This window comes from Podarcis gaigeae (genome assembly GCF_964106915.1).
Source record: "Podarcis gaigeae genome assembly, chromosome: Z".
In the NCBI taxonomy this organism is placed as follows: Eukaryota; Metazoa; Chordata; class Lepidosauria; order Squamata; family Lacertidae; genus Podarcis; species Podarcis gaigeae.
Window position 1 is genome coordinate 2,890,804 of NC_139691.1, and position 18,153 is coordinate 2,908,956.

Genomic DNA, 18,153 nt, shown 5'->3' on the forward strand with positions numbered 1-18,153 from the left:
TTCAGATTTGAAAATAAGGGATCAGCAGCCTCACCTGTCCCAGGGACAGTCTATGGGATATCTAACAATCCAGGATAGCAGTGGGAAGCAGCGGGAAACAGTGCTGGAATAAGGGAATTTCCCACACACAAAAAGGGAAGGTTGACAGCTATGGTTGGTACAGAAAGATGTAGCAGTTTATGCTTTACAATGGGGTCTGACACATAAGTGAATGAGCTGGTTTAGTTCTGTGCTGCTGTCTGAATGGGGAATCCGAATGTGTAATCGTCTTTGAGAAAACCACTCACACTGCAACCCCATACGTGCTTTCATGTGCACAGATGGAGCTGACTGGGGTGGGTTTTCCTTCTGAATAGCCTTGAATGGGGTCCCATACTGGGGGGAGACACGACACCCACACAGCTTTTGCTTCATGAAGAAATACACAGGAGGAGAAATAAATGCTGTGTCCTGCCTGGTAGCAAGAAGGTTCACAATGTCCTTTCCCATGCTTGCTTCCAGGGGTTCTGTGCCTGCCTCAGCCCATCTGGGTTGAGACTCACTGACTTAACCCAAATATCTGAAGCAAATGTGGAGTAGTTTGCTCAAGGAAGACATTAAAAAGAACAAGGAGAAAAGGCTCACAGGATGTTCCAGTGAACATGTCTCTTAGAGTTCATATTTGGAACTCCTTGCCTACTGACATCAGGCAGCTGCCCTCACTATACTCTTTTAAGTAGGTGGCGCTGTGGGTTAAACCAGAGAGCCTAGGACTTGCCAGTCAGAAGGTCGGCGGTTCGAATCCCCGAGACGGGGTGAGCTCCCATTGCTCAGTCCCTCCTCCTGCCAACCTAGCAGTTCGAAAGCATGTCAAAGTGCAAGTAGATAAATAGGTACCGTTCCAGTGGGAAGGTAAACTGCGTTTCCGTGCGCTGCTTGCTGGCCACATGACCCGGAAGCTGTACGCCGACTCCCTCGGCCAATAAAGCGAGATGAGCACCACAACCCCAGAGTCGGTCACGACTGGACCTAATGGTCAGGGGTCCCTTTACCTTTACCTAAAAACATTTTTGTCTAGACTAGCCTACCCAGATGTTTAGAAAGTGGGTGGGAGTTTTAATCTGTTTTTAGTCTACAGTGAATGCTCAGGTTGCAAATGTGATCCGTGCGGGATGCACTTTCGCAACCCGCAGTGCCGCGTCTGCACACATGCGGGTTGCAATTCGGCACTTCTGCACATGCACGACCACCAAAACCCAGAAGTAACCCGTTCCGGTGGTCCATATCCCGAAAAAACGCAGCCTGAAGAGTCTGTAACCCAAGGTATGACTGTATTGTTATTTTAACTTTCTGAAAGTCTATTATTATTGTTGTTAATACTTCTTGGTGCTAATTTTATTGTTTTATCTGTTTTGTAAACACTTTGAGGATTGTTGTTGTTTTAAAGAAAAGTCAACTGGTGTATAAATTTTATGAAACAAATAAATCTTCCTCCCAAGTGTATGAAAGGTGGGGTGGATGCATGCATGTCAGTGGATATACATAGACACTAAAGCACCATGCATGGTACAAAATGTCATTATACATGCTTGGTGGGATGGGAGACCTGGAACTAAGAAGAGGCAGAGTTGTCAATTAGGGTTTCTCTCAGTTTCTCTTTTCTGCAGTCTTAATTTCAGTTCCCCACATTTCCACATCACTGTGTGATTTATTTATTTATTTTAAAAGTTCTTTTGAAAATTCACCAGCATTTTAGTGTGCCCCCCCCCATACACACACATATGTACAATTTTGTCTACAAAATCATTTATTCTCACTAATACATCGCCGTCATTTATTTAAAAAATTGTATACCACCCTCGCAATATAAAATCACAAAATACATAATCAAAACAAAAATAACCCCAATAACACCTCCATGTGCTTATATGCACAATTTAATACTCGTAAATGCACATTTATGTATGCATCCATTGGCTGGAAAACTGCATTGCAAAATCTGGAGAAGTGTGAATTTCAATTGATGGCTCCGTTTCAGTTTGTGTATTGCTTTGGAAAGTGCAAGTTGGGTTGAGTTGAATTGAATTGAATTGAATTTCAGGGGGTTGGACTACATGAGCCTTGGGTCCCTTCCAGCTCTAAAGTAAAGGTAAAGGTAAAGGTACCCCTGCCCGTACGGGCCAGTCTTGACAGACTCTGGGGTTGTGCGCCCATCTCACTCAAGAGGCCAGGGGCCAGCGCTGTCCGGAGACACTTCCGGGTCACGTGACCAGCGTGACATCGCTGCTCTGGTGAGCCAGAGCCGCACACGGAAACGCCGTTTACCTTCCCGCTGGTAAGCGGTCCCTATTTATCTACTTGCACCCGGAGGTGCTTTCGAACTGCTAGGTTGGCAGGCGCTGGGACCGAGCAGCGGGAGCGCACCCCGCCGCAGGGATTCGAACTGCCGACCTTTCGATCGGCAAGTCCTAGGCGCTGAGGCTTTAACCGTTCTATAATTCTCCCCACTCCCAACCTCTCTCGCACACACATTACTTTAAAACAGATAATGCCAGGGCATTAGAAAGACAAACCTGACTAGGTGAGAGGGCTGGAGGAAGAACCAGAGCCTCTGCTGGGACTGGCCTTTGCAAATTGCTACACACCACTGTTTGCACTGGTTGCCAAGGCATAAATGACATGCTCAGTGCTAAATTCCTATTAGTGGAGCAAAAAGAGGCTTCTGAAGAAATGACTCATGTGGTGGCCGGCAGCTGCCATTTGTATAATGTGCAGGCAGGTAATGCAGCTGGCAATCAGGAAAGAGTGTTATATAGCAAAGGTTATCAAATATGATAGCTGGTTATGAAATGGCTTACGGTCCTGAACAGCAATTAGAGATGATAGATATAGATAGATAGATAGATAGATAGATAGATAGATAGATACATACATACATACATACATACATACATACATAGATGATAGATAGAGATAGATAGATAGATAGATAGATAGATAGATAGATAGATAGACAGACAGACAGACAGACAGACAGACAGACAGCAGTGGCAGAGCTTCATACGCTGGCACAGGGGGTGGAGAGCAGGTGGGGGTGTGGCTGGCACACATCCCAGGGGGCATGGTGCGCATCCTGGGGCATGGTGCACCACCTGCAGGGGTATGGCGCCCTGCACGAGGGGGGGGGCAGCCGCGATGACACCCCACCGGGATTGTGTTGCCTGGGGCAGTGCGTTCCCCCTGCCCCCTTCTTCCTCCACCAGTGATAGATAGCTAGATGGATAGATGAATAGATAGAGAGATGATAGAGAGATAGATGATAGATAGATAGATAGATAGATAGATAGATAGATAGATAGATGATAGATAGATAGATAGATAGATGATAGATAGATAGATAGAGAGAGAGAGAGAGAGAGAGATAGATAGATAGATAGATGATAGATAGATAGATAGATAGATAGATAGATAGATAGATAGATAGATGATAGCTAGATAGATGATGATAGATAGATAGATAGATAGATAGATAGATAGATAGATAGATATGATAGATAGATGATAGATAGATAGATAGATGATAGAGAGAGATAGATAGATAGATAGATAGATAGATAGATAGATAGATAGATAGATAGATAGATAGATAGATATAGATGATAGATAGATAGATAGATAGATAGATAGATAGATAGATAGATTATAGATTAGATAGATAGATGATAGATAGATAGATAGATAGATAGATAGATAGATAGATGATAGATAGATATAGATAGATAGATAGATAGATAGATAGATAGATAGATAGATAGATAGATGATAGATAGATGATAGATAGATAGATAGATAGATAGATAGATAGATAGATAGATAGAGATAGATAGATAGATAGATAGATAGATAGATAGATAGATAGATGATAGATAGATAGACAGATGATAGATATAGATAGATAGATGATTGATTGATAGATAGATAGATAGATAGATAGATGATAGATAGATAGATATAGATAGATAGATAGATAGATAGATAGATAGATAGATAGATAGATGATATAGATAGATAGATAGATAGATAGATAGATAGATAGATAGATAGATAGATAGATAGAGATAGATGATAGATAGATAGATAGATAGATAGATAGATAGATGATAGATAGATAGATAGATAGATAGATAGATAGATAGATAGATAGATAGATAGATATAGATAGATAGATGATAGCTAGATAGATGATGATGATAGATAGATATAGATAGATGATAGATAGAGATGATAGATAGATGATACAGATAGATAGATGATAGATGATAGAGATAGATGATAGATAGATAGATAGATAGATAGATAGATAGATAGATAGATGATAGATAGATAGATATAGATGATTGATAGATATAGATAGATGGATAGATAGATAGATAGATAGATAGATAGATAGATAGACGATAGATGATAGATAGATAGATAGATAGATGATAGATAGATGATAGATAGATGATAGATAGATTAGATAGATAGATAGATAGATAAATAAATAGATGATAGATAGATGATAGAAGCAACCCCCAGGGTCATCTAGTCCAACCCCCTGCGTTGCATGAATCACAACTTAAGCATCCCTGATTCAGATGGCCATCCAGCCTCTGCTTAAAAACCTCCAATGAAGCAGTGTTGTCCTCCTTTCCAAGGGAGGCCATTCCACTTTCAAATGGCTCCTGCCATCAGGATGTTCTTTCTAATGTTTAGTCAGAATATCCTTCTGTTGGTTTGGATCCCACCTTCTGGAGCAGAAGAAAACAAGCCTGCTCCATCTTCCGTGGTTCAGATATGCCTCCTCCCAACTCTCTTCTGCAGGCTGAACATAGCCTGCAGCTCCCTCAACCATTGCTCTTGAGGCTTGGTTTCCAGACCCTTTATCATCCTAGTCACCCTGTTCTGTGCACAGTCCAGCACATCAATAGCCTCCTTAAACTGTGGTGCCCAGAACTGGACATAAACTTGTCACCTCCCACACTCTGAAAAATGGAATCCAGAGGCTTATTCAGCACTGCCTTCAATTTCCACTTGACACATTTCTGCTCAGATGTGTCCTCCTCACCATTGCAGCTGGCATGTGCATTTGCCTCTCACTCTGGAACAGGTAACTGTGGTAGCTAAGATGCTGGTGCCTGCCTGCTCACTGGCTGGCTGCCTGGCAAGCAGGTAGGTAGAAGCCATGTTCTGGAAGAAGAGGAGCATGATCTGGCAATAATGGAAATTGGGGTGAAGACCCTGCAAGGGAAAGGGATGCATGGAAGAGCCTTCCAAAAAAATTATGTGCAATGGCTGTGGACCATAAATCCCTAGAGACACAGTCCTCCTATGACAGCAGTGCCAGGGAGGAGATTGAGCTACATCCTGGTGGTCACCAGAGTCTACATCTCCTCCCCTGAACCCCAAGGGGAAGGCTTGGCTACCGAACTCTGATGGTCGGTCCTGTCTTGACTGCTGTTGGATGTTGGTCTCAAATTCAGACATGGCTTCTACTGAAAACTTAAATGCTTGAATCATATGGAAGGCGAGGGTCAAACACACAGCAGGTGCAAGGGATGGCTAAACAAGCTAAGACAGTTGAAATGCCCCCTTGACTTCTGTTGTAAAGGAGTGGGGAGACCATGACTTCAGTGTGGGAAGGGGAATGCATCTCTGAGCTGGGCAAAAACTTCCTCCTCCTCCTCCTCCTCCTCCTCTCTTCTTCTTCTTCTATGCTGCCTTTTCCCCAGGGGGATTTGTGGAGGCTTCCACAAATGAAAATGACATAGATAAAATACAAAAAGCTAAAATCATGTAAAAGATAATTGTTTAAAAGGTATTAAGCTATAATAGAATCAAAACTACATAAAAAACAAATCTATTAAAATCCAGATAAGGCCTTTCCTTAATAAACCGCCCCCCAAACCCAGCCAATTCCCAAAAGTGGTGTTCCATTGCGCCAGAAGCAGCTTAGTCATGCTGGCCACATGACCCGGAAAAACCTTAATAAAGCACACAAACCCCCAAAAAACCAGCCAGTTCCCAAAAGCATCTTGGAACAAGGTCTTCACCTGCTGGCAGAAGGACAACAAACAGAGCGCCAGTTTTGCCTCTCCAGGCCCTTTCCCACATCCCCACCAAGTTTTCCTGTGATGGTGGTAGGACTGAGAGAAGATCTCATAGCCTGGACAGGTTCGTTTGTGAGAATACGATCCTTCAGATACCCTAGGCCTGAGAATTCCTTCTGGTAGGCTGGGCCCAAGCCATCTCTTCACACCTGTGCTGGTGTTAATACGTCCTAGGTAGCAGCTGCCCATCTTTCTAGAGGTGCTACATAGAAATATTCCAAAGCAGTCCAATTTGGACAGTTGTTTTCAGTTATGGGTCTCCAGAATTGTGTATCTGGCAGTAAATATGTTGGGTTTTCTTAATATTAATGTGTGTGTGTTTGTAATTATAACCTGCATGGCAGCATATTTGTGAGATCTTGAGAATTCAGCACACCTGAGGTATCTTAACAATTTAACTAATTAGCAGGGGGAGTTTACCTACTGCGCCGAATGCAGCAATTTGAAAGGTAATTATTTGAAAACTGTATTTAAGTTGACCAAATGCTTTATATGGTACTGGCTGGTGTAGAGTCATGAGTTGCAGCTGTTTGATTATTATTTAAAAATAAAAAGGAAGCAAAAATATTGCGAGCAAGTTTTTATTCCATCTCCCCAGTCACTGCGCAAACTCAGTTGGCAAAGAAAGTCCAACAAAATATGCTTGGTGATACAAGTCTGGGATCCCAAATCCTCCTCCTTTCATTGGTATTTTCTTTTTTCTTTTTTTTCTTTTTTTGCACAGATATTCTTGGAACTCAAGATCCCCAAAGGCATTTTCTAAACAAAGATTTACTTTTGTATTGGCTTGGTATGTGAATTGGAATTCTTCTTGTGATATAAACTAGTCTAGGTATTATGTTCATTTTAGAACAGAATTTTAGGAACTGGTTGTTAATCACAGTTGAAGTATGCACTTCACCTGATTTACCTCTAATTTGTGAGATTATTGACTTTTCTTTCACAAGAATCACAAGAATCTTACCTGCCCTTTCAACTTGTTGGACAATATATTATTTAGCTCAATTTTCTTCTTTTGTATCTTACTATACAATTCATCAGTTGGCTTCTTAACTATTGATGTACATAAGTCATTTAATTCCTCTTTCAATTTTTTCCCCTTACTATTTCTAAGTTTGATTTAATGTGATGAGTACATTATAATTCGACTTCTGATAAAAGCTTTATATGCTTCCCATTCATATATCTTAGTGATCGAAGTCTCAGTATTAATATCGAAGAATTGTTCAGTCTTGGTCTTCCTTTGTTTTACAAACTGATCATCATTAAGTAGTGAGATGTTAAAATACCAGTTTCTTGATATCTCAGCTGTATTATAATACTTCCAATCCAAGCTAATTGCACTGTGATCAGATACACAACATACATCAATATCACAGTCTTGAATTTGATGGTACAAGGATGCTGATATTAAGAAAAAATCCAACTTAAAACAATTTTTATGTACTTGACTATGAAACATAAATTTCCTTTCAGTAGGATAGCTTAAGTGCCAAGGGTCAACCAAATTCAACTCTTGCATGTACTTTCTGAGAGTTTCTCTGACTAATGAATCTTTTTTCATGGAGGCGTGTTTCTATCCAGGTTAGGATCAATTATTTCATTGAAATCATCTCCTATTATAAGTTTATGTACTTTGACTCAGGTGACTAAAACATTGATAAAACATATCTGGGGAATCTACATTTGGCCTATATATATTAATCAACATTAATCAACATTATTACCATTTCAGCAATTCTCACACACAAAATTAAATAGCATCCATTTTCATCACTAATAACTTGTTGTATATCCACCCTCAATCCTTTTCGTATCAAGATAGCGAGGCCTCTAGCAATGGAAGTATAATTTGTAGTATATACCTTTCCTACCCAATCCTTCATTAACACTTTTTTGTCTTGTTCCAACAAATGTGTCTCTTGTAAATAAGCGATATCAGTATGGAAAGATTTTAAGTATTGCAGAATTACTCTCTCTTTTTGAAATATCTCAGCCCTTTTACATGTAGACTAATTAACTTCATATTGTATTATTAAGTTCCTTTTGGCCCCTCTTATCTTGGTCGTAAATCCAATATTCCTTGTTACAAGGTTTCTTGTATATATATAACCTGCCGTTCATACACCTCAAATACCTTACATTTCTCTCTCTCTCTATAATTTAGCTTTATATACATCATAATAACCATAACCAAGCAATTTCATTATTGTTGTTGTTGAAAGGAGGGGGGAATAAAGAATAAAAAAGTGAAGACAAAAAAAACAGAACAAAAATAAGAAGAGACAGGGGGGAAATCCCCTACGACATTAGGGTTACATAACCGGGGGGGGGGGGGCAGCTTATCCAACTTAATCAGTTTTGAAAATGTAAGAAAAATAAAGGGAGAAAAACTAATCCAAATGGAAACAGAAAAAGGGAAATCATGACTTCCAGAGTGGGCTGAGCTCGCAGTTTCCTCCTCCTTCTTTCTTATCAGCTTGACTCTGGCTTGTTAATATTTTTATTCAAAAGGTGGTGGTGACTTTTGCTGCTTCATTAGTTGATAAACAGGTGATAGAAAATGTTCTTTTGTTGCTGATTTTCAATGCTGACTGTTTACACTCCAATCTATTGGCAGAACGCCCAGATTGGCAAAACAATGTCTTCAACAGTGTATCGTTAATTAGTTTATGAAGTCACCCAAAACTTCAGTTCCAGGGTGTTCACCAATTTTAGTGAGGAATGCCTCTGCAAAGTCTGGCTAGTCAAATCTGTGAGTTTCACCTGAGTACAGTGGTACCTCGGATTAAGTACTTAATTCGATCCGGAGGTCCGTTCTTAACCTGAAACTGTTCTTAATCTGAAGCACCACTGCTGCTGCTGCTGCCGCGCTGCTGGAGCACGATTTCTGTTCTTATCCTGAAGCAAAGTTCTTAACCTGAAGCACTATTTCTGGGTTAGCGGAGTCTGTAACCTGAAGCGTATGTAACCTGAAGCGTATGTAACCCGAGGTACCACTGTACTGAATACAAAACTTTGCCGGGAACTGAATGTAGTATTCCACATTCTTTGCCCTAGCAAAGTTTTTAACAAACTTAGAGCACACTTGAATCACATCCTTGGAGAAATCTGGAAAGAGAGAAATATTCTTCTGTTCCCACTTCAGTGGGGCTTCTACTGATTTTTGGCGTAATTTGCATAAGAGCTCATCTCCATCTTGAAAACGCAGAAACTTGACAATTACTATACTTGAGGAAGCCCCCGTCCTTTGCCTTTCCACTGGGATTTTGAAAATGTGTTCTATGTCAAGCTGACCTTGAGCAGGCAGAGAGAGCACCTCTTTGAATACCTGTTGCAAGTAATTTGCCATCTCTCTTTGGCTTCGCAGGTTTTCAAGGCCAGTAATTTACAAGTTCTTCTACAAGCTGAGATTCTAAGTCGTTAAGGCAATGATTAAGAGTGCCGTGAGAGGTCTCTGGAAATGTCTCAAATGAGCCCAATCTGCCTTCACAATTTGCCAATTGCACCCAGAACTCATTAAAGACTTTTGTTAGAGTTTTCAGCTGGTCTGGTATATGGTTTAGGGTTTGAAGCTGGGCCAGGATATTTTGTAAAATACAGTCATACCTCATGTTACATTTTTTCAGGTTGCGTCCCGTGGCGACCCGGAACTGCCGGAAAGGGTTACTTATGGGTTTCGCCGCTAACGCATGCACACAAGCACCTGAGCAGATACGCCGTTTCAGGTCGCACTCTTTTCATGTTGCGCACGGGCCTCCGGAACGGATCCACTTTGCAACCAGAAGCTGTATTTGGGCCTGCCTATTTATGCTCAATAGCAGGGGTCAGCAAACTTTTTTAGGAGGGGGCTGGTTCACTGCCCCTCAGGCCTTGTGGTGGGCTGGACTGCGTGCATGTGGCGGGGGGGGGCTTTTCTCTCTCTCCCTCTCTCCCCCAGCCACCTCACGTCCTCCTCCTTCTTCCAGCAGGTGTGCCAAGCTCCAGCCAAAGCCATGTGATGTGCCCGTCATGACGCCCACAGCGCGGCCACAGACAGAGAGGCTGGTGGCGAGTTTGAGCCGCACTGCAGCACGCGGGCGGCGAGGTTTTGGATTGGCTGGCACCAATCAAAGACCAGCTCCCTTCCTCCACAGGGTGGGGAGAAGCCAGTGTGTGAGGGGGGCAGGAAACAGTGCCCGGGGGGAAATTGCAAAAAAATGGCGCAGCCCGAATGATCACAACGATCCAAGCAGCAATTCCAGGACCGTCTGAGGGCCAGATCCAGAGGGCAATTGGGCCTCATCTGGCCTGTGGGCCTTAGTTTGCTGACCCATGCTCAATAGCCTCTGAGTCAGCTTTTCTTACATTAGCCATGCTTTTTTCAGCGTTAGCTTCTGCCACTTTTTTCTTTCAGCAGCTCGTGTGTTGGTAGATTTATCTTAATTAGTCTTGTAAAGAGATAGTAGGAAGTTTATTTACCCTTTAATGTTAGTCTCATGGCCGCACAGAGCTGCTTTCCAAGTATTTTAAGGCCTTTTAGTTGGAGAGATCAGAAGGTCACGGCTCCATTCCTGGTCACACTGCTAAGGCAACTTGCATGATTGTCTCAGCTGTGGGTGTTGCCAACCATGCTCCTGAAACCTGCACTTAAGTCTCTCTCCAAGGTGCTAATACTGTCTTGCCTTGCCTTGCCTTGCCTTGCCTTGCCTTGCCTTGCCTTGCCTCCCAGTCTACTGGGACTACTGAAAACACACACACAAATGGTCGGGACATCACATGTTCATGGTAGTAAACATTTCCATGCATCAGGACAGTGTGCAGGTATCAAGTGTGGAAACACCCCAGAATTTGTAGTTTGAAATAAGAACATCAGAATCTAAGTAGAGCCTGCTGGATCAAGCCAATGGCCCCTCTAGTCCAGCATCCTGTTCTCACAGTGGCCAGGAAGATGCCCGCAAGCAGAATCCAATGACAAGAGCCCTCTTCCCTTCTGTGGCTTCTTCCAGCAATTGGTATTCAGAAGCAACTGTGGAGGCAGAGCAGAGCCATTGTGGCCAGGAGCCATTGGTGACTCTCCTCCATGAATTTGTCCACTCCTCTTTAAAGTTATCCAAGCCAGTGTTCTGTAGTTTAAATATATGCGGTGGGAAGAAATACAGTCATACCTCATGTTACATCCCCTTCATGTTACGTTCTTTCAGGTTACGTCCCACGGCGACCCAGAAGTACCGGAAAGGGTTACTCCCGCTCGCTCATGCGCAGAAGCGCAAAATGACGTCACGCGCATGCACAGAAGCAGCAAATTGCAACCCACGCATGCGCAGGCGCACCGCTGCAGGTTGCGCTCTTTTCATGTTGTGAACGGGCCTCCAGAACAGATCCTGTTCGCAACCAGAGGTACCACTGTACTTTATTGGATTTTGATGGGTTGCTAGCATTATGGGGGGGGGGACTTTTCTTGTCCACTTTCTCCATGCCATGGATGGACATCTACCATGTCACCACTTATATAAAGGTAAAGGGGCCCCTGACCATTAGGTCCAGTCGTGGCCGACTCTGGGGTTGCGGCGCTCATCTCGCTTTACTGGCCAAGGGAGCCAGCATACAGCTTCCAGGTCATGTGGCCAGCATGACTAAGCCGCTTCTGGTGAACCAGAGCAGTGCACGGAAACGCCGTTTACCTTTCCGCTGGAGCGGTACCTATTTATCTACTTGCACTTTGACGTGCTTTCAAACTGCTAGGTTGGCAGCAGCAGGGACCAAGCAACGGAAGCTCACCCCATCGTGGGGATTCGAACCGCCAACCTTCTGATTGGCAAGTCCTAGGCTCTGTGGTTTAACCCACAGTACCACCCGCGTCCCTCACCACTTATATGCCTTATCTCTAACCTAAAATTTTCCCAAGGCTTCATTTCCTTAACCATTTTGGTTGCCCTTTTCCGAACCTTTTCCCTTTTTATATATAATTTTCTTAAAATATATATATCTATTCAACAAACAGTTTGACATTTCGAACAGTTTGACATTTAGCAATCAATCATTCCACCTACTTTTCCAACTCCACAATATCATTTCTGAGCTGAGGTGAATAGAACAGTACACAGTATTGCAAATGAGGTCACTGCGTAGATTTGTATAAGAGCATTAGAATATTGGCAGTTTTATTTCCAATTCTTTAACCTATTTGTCTCTAGCATGGAATGTGCCTTCTTGTTGAAGTTTTGTGAGGGTGTAGGGAAGTTTTTTTCCATTCCCATATCCTTGGTGAGAGAGGATGACTGTCCAGCCAGCTGGAATCTGGAACACAGAAATGTCTGCAGCAATATGACCCAGTTGAAGTCAGCCCTGGACAGCTACGAACTATTTCGTTATTGCATGATTGGCTGTAATGCATCAGTAGTAAATTGCAGCTCAAAGAACCAAAGTTTCTGCGTGATTCCCTCGCGGGGAAATCCAGAGGCAGCTTAAATTTCAATCAAAGTCTTTGCTTCTCTCCCTCTCCTCATTTTTTTTCTTTTAAAAGATGAATTAAACATTAAAGTTAAGTGGAAAATCCTGTATTTATTTGGTGCAAGAACATTTTGCTCCGAAATCCCAAACAGTTTATGAGAGATTGGAGGAGCCAGTGCATTCTGCCTCTGCCTCCCTTCCCTCCCTCCCAAGAAGAAAAGGCTATTTTGGAAACAATGTGAGCCATCAACTCAGGAATGGTGTGGGCTTGACGATCTCTAAATACAGTGGTGCCTCGGTTTACGAACTTAATCCGTTCCTGAAGTGTGTTCTTAAACTGAATCCGTTCTTAAACCGAGGCGCGCTTTCCCTAATGAGGCCTCCGTGCCCTTCTACCGTTCAGCTTCTGTTCTTAGACCAAGGCAAAGCTCACAAACTGGAACACTACTTCCGGTTTTGCGGAGTTCGTAAACCGAATCGTTCACAAACAGGGCTGTTCTTAAACCGAGGTGCCACTGTACAGTGGTACCTCGGGGTACAGACGCTCCAGGTTACTGATGCTTCAGGTTACAGACTCCGCTAACCCAGAAATAGTACCTCAGGATAAGAACTTTGCTTCAGGATGAGAACAGAAATTGTGCGGTGGCAGTAGGAGGCCCCATTAGCTAAAGTGGTACCTCAGGTTAAGAACAGTTTCAGGTTAAGAACGGACCTTTGGAATGAATTAAGTTCTTAACCTGAGGTACCACTGTATTCTAATAATTTTGATGATTGTGTTACTGAATCTTGTTTGATTGGGTATGATTTTGCTTTTACAGTGGTACCTCAGGTTACAGACGCTTTAGGTTACAGACTCCACTAACCCAGAAATAGTACCTCGGGTTAAGAACTTTGCTTCAGGATGAGAACAGAAATCGTGCTCTGGTGGCACAGCGGCAGCGGGAGGCCCCATTAGCTAAAGTGGTACCTCAGGTTAAGAACAGTTTCAGGTTAAGAACGGACCTCCAGAACGAATTAAGTTCTTAACCTGAGGTACCACTGTATACACTGCTAACCGATGCAAGATCCCTGTGGTCTCCTAGAAAGCTTGCTTCCTAGTTTTGTTCTTAAACAAAATGGTGTCTTGCTATATGAATTTCATATAGTAAAACTTTTCTTATGTGCTGACCACACTTCTGCTGACCTGTCAAAATGTGCTCCATTCTAATCTATGCCCTGCTCTATAATTGAAGAACACTACCACCAAATTCCCCATGAAGAGAGAGTCTGTACATATGGAGGTCATGGGTCTGAAAATTTACCCCGCTATTTGTTTGACCTATTTTTGAGGACTTAGGAGCTGCCTTGTTCAATTATTTAAATTCCTCAACTGACAGATCAGCTGCGTACTTGACTAACTTTCTATTGAGGAACAGGTCTGAAAAGCTGGTCTGTTTTGCCTTTCGAACAATAACTTCAAGAAGGAAACTGTGGGGGTGAAAAATTAAATTATTCAATGTAGAAATTCTCTATTTGACAGTATGCCTAGTTTTAATAACTGTGTAATGTATTCTATCTTGCTTTTATGTGTTTTGTTTTGCATGCAAATAAACAAACAACTATCAGTGACCACCCAGATGCCTGTGGAAAACCAGCAAACAGGACTCATGAGCACCCTCCCATCCTGTGGCTTCTTCCAGAAACTGGCATTCAGAAGTATTGCAGCCTCTGACCATGGAAGCAGAGCAGAGCCTTCATGGATTGGGGCCATTGATAGCCTTCTCTTCCATGAATTTGTTGATCCCTCTTTTGATGCTGATGTAAGAATTAGAGAACCCAGGGTGCAGATTTTTTATTTTATTTTAAACAAGTTCCATTATTAATTATATTGAACATTTGGCTAGAATGTGTCAGGCTTGATTTTGTGTGCCTGCATTTTATGACTCCTACGCTGCATTCCTTTACTGCACAAATGGCCCTCCAGGATGTTATTCTAAGTATATCATGAGTTAGCACTGGAGTATAAAACCAGCAAACTAAATCTGCTGAAGCTTGCTCTAATTCTCTTGGTTCCATGTTTTTTATTTCAGGGTGTTCCCTCACCTGGGTACAAACAGAGTAGTGTCCAAGCTTTCCAAGTTGGTGGCCATCACAGTCTCCTTTGGGAGTGAGTTCCATAGTTCCATAGTTTATGCACTGTGCTGAATCTTCCAGCACTTAGTTCCATTGGATGTCCCTCAGTTCTGATCTCAAAAGGTCAAGGAGGGACAGGTCTCTCAATGGCGGGTGACCACAACAGCTGGGAGTAGGTCCACCATGACTACAAGATGAGCAACCGTTATTACTGTGCTGGGGATTAAACCTCCGTGTCTGTTTTAGTGCCACAGGGGACACTGTTCCAAGCTTAATTAAAGAGGCCCAGCACTGTTACCAAGGATGTTTGGCCAGCTGTCCAGAGCTCATATCAGTCATGGCATCAGCAACAAAGGGGAAGGCTTAAGGGTGCTTCCAAATTTATCAGTGCAGAGTTCCTAATGATTAGCCTTGCTTCCAAGGTGAACCTAACAAGAACCCTGAGGCTGGATCAGGCCCATGCATCCTGGTCCAGCATCCTGTTCTCACAGTGGCAAACCAGGAGACTCCATTGGGAAATCAGAAAGCAAGCCTTGAGCACAAGAGCTCTCTCCGCTCCTGTGGCCTCCAGACACATTAGAAATTCTCTTGTCATTCCAAATACATGTTCCCAATTTTTGTACAATCTGACAACAGCTTTTTGCTTCTTCTTCTTTTATTCTGTTTCACCCTCCCTGCTTTTGCACTGCAATTCCCTTCGGCCCAAGGGACACGGGTGGCGCTGTGGGTTAAACCACTGAGCCTCTTGGGCTTGCCAATCAGAAGGTCGGCAGTTCGAATCCCCGCAATGGGGTGAGCTCCTGTTGCTCGGTCACAGCTCCTGCCAACCTAGCAGTTCGAAAGCACGTCAAAGTGCAAGTAGATAAATAGGTAACGCTCCAGCAGGAAGGTATACGCCGTTTCCATGCGCTGCTCTGGTTCGCCAGAAGCGGCTTAGTCATGCTGGCCACATGACCCGGAAGCTGTACGCTGGCTCCCTTGGCCAGTAAAGCGAGATGAGCCCCGCAACCCCAGAGTTGGTCACGACTGGAGAAGCAGTGGCAGCAGCAGTGGCAGCTTCCAGCGAGATTTCACTGAAATCTTATGAGATCTCACCAGGACCAGTCATCATTGCTGCTTCATGGGTGCCACAAGAAAAACCCAGGTAAAAGAGAGTTCAGCAGGGCAGGCGGTGTGCAGTGCCAGAGCATTAGGATGGTACATTCCCATCCCCCCTCAGACAGTGAAACAGGATGCACCAACCCAGGCTAGAGTAGACAGTACAGCCATTCTGGTAGGGGCTGGTGCGAGTTGTTGTGTAAAACTAGTGCTTTTTCTGGGGGTATGCAGGGGTACGCATACTCCTAAACATTTTGTGACTCTCACGGGAGAAGAAACTAAAATTGCAAATTGAACTGACTGAATCGTCAGTTCCGTTGCTACCCCCGATGGCAGCCTCATTCCCTGTCATGGTGTTTCCTGAGTCTCAGACGGAAGTGGGCGTTTAATATGTGAAGTAGGAGGTGGAATCTAGCACCGTGATTGGGCAGTTTCGTTGTTACCACCTCCAATGGCGGCATCCTTTCCTTTCCCAGTGTTTCTTGAGTGGTGGACACCAACAAGAAGCAGAGGAATCGGAAAGATGTTAGTGCATACAACCTCATGCCAATGTGGAAGTTACTGTCACCCATGGAAGCAGGGAGCAGGAAAAAACTCAAACACGTACAGCAGAGTTCCCAAAAAAATAGACCAGAGGCAATTGTACTTCACCCAGCAGAGCTTTACTGCTACCGAAGTCAAGTGAGCATAATGGTCACAAATCCAGTACATTCAGGATTGGCATTGTCCATAAAAAATCCAGTTGCAGCACTTAAAATAAAACTTACACTTAAAATACTAAACCGTAACACTAAGCAAACAGAAACAGAACACTAGAACAAAGAAAGAGAAAGAGTGAGCGAGCAAGCGAGACCCAGGCTCCTCCTGACCTGACTATTATGGTCAGTATGACCTTGTCAGAAAGGTAACAGAACCGGTTTAAACCAGCTGCACACAGCTTCCCAGAGAAATAACCAAAAAACATCACACCCCTCTGCTTGCTTCTTTCACAAAGAAAGAAACATTCTAGAATGGTCCTGAACGAATCAGAATAGGAAAAATCTCTACACAGCCGATCAATACTTTCTGTACTAAGAAATGAAAACTGAGTTACTGTCAGCTGTCAGTTTTGTAATGCATGTTCTTTGTACTTTTGTCCATTTAATGTATATACTGGAGTATAAGCCGACCCAAATATAAGCCGAGGCACCTAATTTTACCACAAAAAAACTGGGAAAACTTTTTGCCCCTAGTATAAGCCGGTTCACCACACCACAAACCTCCTGGTGGGCCGAAGTGCGTGTGCACATGCGCACATGCACACACAGCAGAGGGAGCTTCTCTCTCAGTCCCCCCACCCAACCCCTCCAGTCCCCCTGCCTACCCAGGGTGCTACTGAGAGGCAGAGGCTGGTGGCAGCAGCGGAGGAAGAGGAAGGAACAGCCCAAAAGGGCTGCTTTCAGGCTGCTCATTCTTCCACCACTGCTGCCGCCAGCAGCAAAGGGGACCCTCACAAGTATAAGCCAAGGGAGGCTTTTTCAGCATAAAAAATGTGCTGAAAAAATCAGCTTACACTCGAGTATATACGGTACTGTGTTTATTTTCCCTGGTTCGAACTATAAAATGGTGCTTTTCTTGAATCAAAATGAGAGTACAGTCATACCTCGGGTTACAGACGCTTCAGGTTGCGTGATTTCGGGTTGTGCATTGCACCAAACCCAGAAGTACCGGAACAGGTTACTTCCAGGTTTCGGCGCATGCGCAGAAGCGCTAAATCGCACTTTGAACATGCGCAGAAGCACCAAATCGCAACCCACACGCACGCGGTGCTGCATGCTGCGAATGCTGAGGGTTGCGAACGTGCTTCCCGCATGGATCACGTTCGCAACCCAAGTGTCCACTGTAGCCCTAAACATTTTTTAAGGGGAAAAAGCACTGTGTAAAACAACTGAAGCACTAGGCTGGCAAAGGCTGGACTAAGGAAAGTGTGTCTTGCCTGGAGTGTGGGCACCAAAACCTGGACCTCACCTGTGTTGGTGTGTTCTGGGTATCAAGTAGTTAGTTCTCTGTGTTAAGTGGAAATGCCAAGTCGTGAGGTACAAGTCAGCATCACGAGTGGTGGGAAGTTGGCTAATTGGTCTATAGCCAGTTACAGATAGGTAGCCGTGTTGGTCTGCCATAGTCAAAACAAAACAAAAATTCCTTCCAGTAGCACCTTAAAGACCAACTAAGTCAGTTCTTGGTATGAGTTTTCGTGTGCATGCACACTTCTTCAGATACTGGTATCTGAAGAAGTGTGCATGCACACGAAAGCTCATACCAAGAACTGACTTAGTTGGTCTTTAAGGTGCTACTGGAAGGAATTTTTGTTTTGTTTTGGTCTATAGCCAGTTAGTAGTAG

General features: G+C 43.5%; 1 protein-coding gene across 1 annotated transcript in view; it reads right to left on the reverse strand.

Moving 5' to 3' along the window:
- The window catches only part of DAB2IP (DAB2 interacting protein), a 306,469-nt gene that overhangs the window by 270,872 nt on the left and 17,444 nt on the right, over positions 1 to 18,153 (reverse strand). The gene's annotated exons all lie outside the window — the stretch shown is intronic.